The following is a 5231-nucleotide window of genomic DNA, read 5'->3' as shown; positions in this document are numbered from 1 at the left end:
ACACACACACACACACACACACACACACACACACACACACACACACAGTTGCCTGGAAGCAAGTGCAGAGCGAGATGCGGCTCAAGCTCAACTGCTAAATGTACTTTTTCCCCCGTTTTCCATCTCCAGTGACTTGGTCCGACATGGTTCTACAGCAGAGGTAAACAAAACATCCTGTAAACATATTAAGTGTGATGACACACAAACGACAGCCAGGCAGTCAGTACTATCTGATCTGCAATATATATTACTTTGTCGATACAATAGTTTCTCTCTCTTTCTCTGCAAACTGATTATCAGCTAATGGTCGTATCAAATGACACAAATTATATTTCACTCCACCACTTTTCTCGTTGTCCTCGTGAATTTCACTTTACCCTTTTTCCTTCCTCCCACTCAACATACTGTAAATCCTTTCCTTCCTTTGCTCTGTCCTATATATCCACATCTCTCTCTCTCCCAGCATCCCTCTCTCTCAGTATTTCCTGGTAATTGCTTTATAGCTCTATTAGCGGCTGTTGGCAGGGTGCCACAGGTCTCTGGCCCCGTTAAAGGCCCCTCCTCAAATCTCGGGCCGAAGCCTCCTTTTCTCTCAGAGTTTAAACACCATTAACTCTGGAATGAGCCAAACACGTCCGATTAGATTTTCATTCACTTCCCTGCTCTGCCTCTTTCAGACTGATAACATTTATGGATGTATTATGATATGGCAGTGTTCTTTACAGAGAGAATTCAGACAGCCACGGTCTGCATCGTGTCGGCTCAGCTCTGGCTCACTAACTGCTAGTTCCATCCATGACAGATCTCTGGTTTTTCATCCATGTTTTAGTGAAGAAGAGTAAGAGGCAGAACTATGATGAGATGGCATCCTCCATCAGGACACAATCTATTGCTCTTTTAGATACTACGGGTCCATTTGTAAAGTCAGCCTACTAACCCACAAAAAACAATGCACTAAAACGAATTCAACACAGTGAAACAACAAGTAACATCTGCTTTACCTAGCACACGCAACAGTCATTGGCATTCCATGGCTAATTCATTATTTGTTTAAATACACAAAGATAAAGTGCCTGTTGTGGTTATAAAAGTGTGTTTAAATCCTACCAATGTGCATTAATTCATTCAGAAAATAGTTTTGTAGTCACATTCAAGTTCACTCAGAAGCCGTTCTGTTGATTCCTCCTGTGTCAGTAGCCTCATATTCCAATTCAGGCTCCTCTTTTATCAAATTATGGCGGATGTTTACAAGTCATTATCACACATTTAATTAAAACGAGACACGTTTTCCCTTCATTTAGATGCCATATAATCCCATTCATTATACTAAATTCAAGCTTCAAAGATTCAAAGGCTGTAATGTAATTCATGTCGGAGATTAACTGGCCGAGGATCGAAGCACAGAAACGATGACATTTCCTGCACAACAAGTCTTGTTGACGGGTGCGTAGGACCCAAAGTCCTGCTCACGGTCTTGTTCTCACTTGATCAACAGCGCTAAGATCCTGAGGCCTTTCACAGCTGAGGATTCAGTGTCAGACTTTCGTAATTTACATCTATGAGAAGTACAATCAGGTTCCTGTTGCTGACTAAAGTTCTGTATTTTCAAATTGGTGTGTATGTTCTCATACACATAATGAGGAATAACACCGCTTCATCATTCTGAAATTTTGCTCACAATTTGTGGGATCCACCGATAACACGCTATACACGTGATACCATAAAATCAGGATGTGTAAATATGTTTCTATCTAAGTGCAATAAAACAAGAAGAAAACCAAAGTATACAAACACTATATCGTAGGAATATGCAGCGGAATTAGACTCTTAACAATCTTTACTACGCATTCATTCTGACGATACGACGGCATCCTGCGTTACTGGAAAGACAAATTCAGGAGATGCACGCAAGACAACGTCGTCCTTGAGTATCCTATGAGCTGGTCTGCAGTGATAGGGCTGACTGAGCAGAAGCACAAACGTGCATAATGTCACACAGTCCTTCACAGCGCGTCTGTATGTGAACGGAGCATTGTCGCTCAGCTGCAGCTTAACAGACCACATCTGTCTGCAGGATTAAGTGTTAACAACTTCCACAAATTCTGGACAGAACATTGAAGCCTGTACAGTATTTGGATCAGTTCAGCTAAACTATCTACGTGCAGCGATAAGAGGCACACACACACACACACACACACACACACACACACACACACAACTGGGGAATGCACATAGCTATGCACGAACAAGGCCCTGAATATACAGAGTATTGCTTGCTTTGCCCTGAAGCTATATCAAGCAATAGTTTTCACTCAATACAGCCTGAAACCACTGAGAGATCCCTTTTACCATACTCAGTCCACTTATCAAATTGAAGGTGATAAAGTTCTCTCTCTATTTCAATTCCCCTTTAGCATCTCTACAGATTACTACACTGGTTCTCAGCCTAAATCCTAAAGGAGGCATGTTCACGTCTGATATTAAATGTGAGACGTTACATCAGGTAAATGTGTCCTGTGTCTCGAGAGCTTGCCCTGAGGCTGTGTTAAAAAAAAAAAAAAAAACAGGCATAAAACCAATGCATCATTCCTCAGCTCACTGGGCTCACTTTCTGAAGGTTAGGCACTTTGAGCCACGAGGTGTCTGCAAATTCAGACAAGCAGGGAATCTTTTAGACATCACAATCGCCAGCATCATCGGAAATGACTTGCTCAATGGATGACAGACATCATGGGGTTAAACTACTACACAACAGCTTCGCATTGTGCCGATGGGAAGGTTCAGTCGAAACGACAAACCCCAGATTAGCTCTGCTACTTCACTGCTATTGGCAGCTAGTGACATAACAGCTGTTGTTGGCTATATGAACACACTTGTGTGATGTTTGGAAGTCTCCCCCGAGTGGTATTATCAAAAGAAGATATGTGGAAGTTGGATGTGGGGAATCAGACACAGAGGAATAAATTTAAAACATGAATGGGCTTCGATTGTCTCGTTTTTCTACAAGCAAACTTTGTTAAAAGATAACCGTTAAGTAACAACCACCGTCAATAATTCAAGAGGGAGTAGACGGAGGAAGAGTTTCTGTATCTTAATGCTATCTTTCACATTCACCATATGAATTTAGAAACTGTTGGAACATGCTAATGAAGACTTGTGGAAGCGGTAAATACAGGTACCACTCATGGATTAACATTCACAATAATGATCGAGAAATGTTTTTTTTTTACTCGACTGTCATTCTATAAATAGCCTTAGCTGCAGTGGAAACATATCCAAGTAAACTCAAGCTGGTATTATAGAATACAGAAAGGCTACGAGAAAATCCATTTGCTCTCTGTGGCGACTTGCCCTGCAAAATCCTCTCTTAAGATTGCCCTTAAAATGTCTCCTCTGGGTCTTTAGAGCAAATAAAGAGCATGAAAAAAAATGAGAGAACTTGACCAGACTGCTCTCCTCACGGAGTTAGATATAAATGATGGCCAAACTTTTTCTGCTTCAAACTTTCTCTTTTTGAGTTTTATGAAACTCTGGATTGATTACATTTTCAAACCACTCAAAAAGCTCTCATTAGCATCTCTGCCTTCAGTTTGCTTTTCAGCAGCGGCTCTGTCCGACCGCTCTGTCCGACCCCTCCTTCCTCCCTTCACCTCGTGGAGCGCAGAAGAAGAGGAGGTGGTGGAGATAAGAGGAGGAGAAGCAGAGAGAGGCAGATAAGACAGCGGAGAGGGGGGCACAACAGACTCCCTCAGCGTCCATTACAATCTGAACATTCACAGCGACCATCACGCTCATAATGGCCTTGGTAAGATGAAACCTGGCTAATTAGCCTCTCCTCTGCTCTGAAAAGACACTGTGTGTGTGTGTGTGTGTGTGTGTGTTTGAAATAGAGATTGAGTTAGAAAGCAGGATATGCAAGCTAAGAATAGCTTCTGTAGATACAGAATAATTGAGCAATTATCTTCAGTATGTTCCAATATTTCCTACATTTCACAGACTGTATTTGGTGCAGTGCAACCAGTGAAAAGCCTCCAAAGCGAAAGCCCCTGAACATTTGATTAGAAAAGATCAAGCTATAGAATCGTATGCCATATTCATAGAATTCACACTTTTGTACAATTTCCATTTTTGCACTGATGGCGGAGTGCTGGAGCTGTGTGATAAGTTGCTTTGCCAACAGCTCCAGGTTGAGTTGAGCTATGGCCCTCTAGCTGACTGAATATCCTGAGAAACAGGATATTGTGGAAGGACGCGCATGAATAACGCAGAACTCACTGATATTCCGTGTTGCCCCTCTGTCTCTTTTACAGTTTTGAGGTTACAGGGTTTAGGTTGGAGTTCAGAGGGGTGTAAGTTAATGTTGGCCGTTTGTTCTAATATCAGAGAAAACCTTTTGTGCCGAAATATTTTTGTAAGGCATAAAGTAATCACAAAAGGGCATGAAGTATGAGGAATTACTTAACGTACAGATATAGTTTTTGTTGGGTTGTTATCAAGAAACACCTAAAAAAATCATTATTAAGTTTTTCAAAGAGATAAGCTGATTCTTTTCTCCAATACTTCTTGCGCAGTATAACCAGAATCACTATAATAAGTTCCCTGTAACAAGAATAGTAATAATGGGATTTTGGTAAACGTTATGGTAGCCCAGACAATCACCGTAACTTGGTGCCGTGTCATGAACAACTATATCTATCTGGCTAACTTTAGCTCACATTAGTCACCATGGTCATACCAAACCTGCCCCTGAGTGGACTGAACTGAGCATTGGTACATTTCAATACTTAAATTATGAATTATACTTTTGATTTGTAGGACGAAAGTTGTGTTATTTTCTAACTTAGTCTCTCTTTAATATCACGTCTAGGTGCCTCCTGCTTCCTCTTAGCTCAACGTGACCTACCTTCTCTAGCAGGTGGTGAGGCTCTGCACACTAGCGACTTGACCTGTGTGTGTGTGTGTGTGTTTGTTTAAGTCTGTCACAGGCGCAAACTGTGGCTGCAACCGACCCCACCAACCTTCCTGTGGTGTAGGTGTGTGTGATTTACGACACCACAGACACACAAACCACAGGCAGTGAAGGTCAAAGCATTAACAGGTTCCTCACTCTTTAACATTATTTAAAAGCTAGCAGCTGCCGACCTAACTTCACTGTTTCCTTTTCCGTGTCACCGTTTCTTTTATACACACACACACACACACACACACACACACACACACACACACACACA

The 5231-nt window shown here is 41.7% G+C and overlaps 1 protein-coding gene across 3 annotated transcripts in view; it reads right to left on the bottom strand.

Annotated features, from left to right (window-relative positions):
• Positions 1-5231, bottom strand: part of ptpn11b (protein tyrosine phosphatase non-receptor type 11b) — a 30789-nt gene that overhangs the window by 13773 nt on the left and 11785 nt on the right. The window lies entirely within an intron of this gene.

This window comes from Anarrhichthys ocellatus, unplaced genomic scaffold, assembly GCF_004355925.1.
Source record: "Anarrhichthys ocellatus isolate YVR2014 unplaced genomic scaffold, GSC_Weel_1.0 scaffold44, whole genome shotgun sequence".
Classification (NCBI taxonomy): Eukaryota; Metazoa; Chordata; class Actinopteri; order Perciformes; family Anarhichadidae; genus Anarrhichthys; species Anarrhichthys ocellatus.
This window is presented reverse-complemented; position numbering and strand designations above follow the sequence as displayed.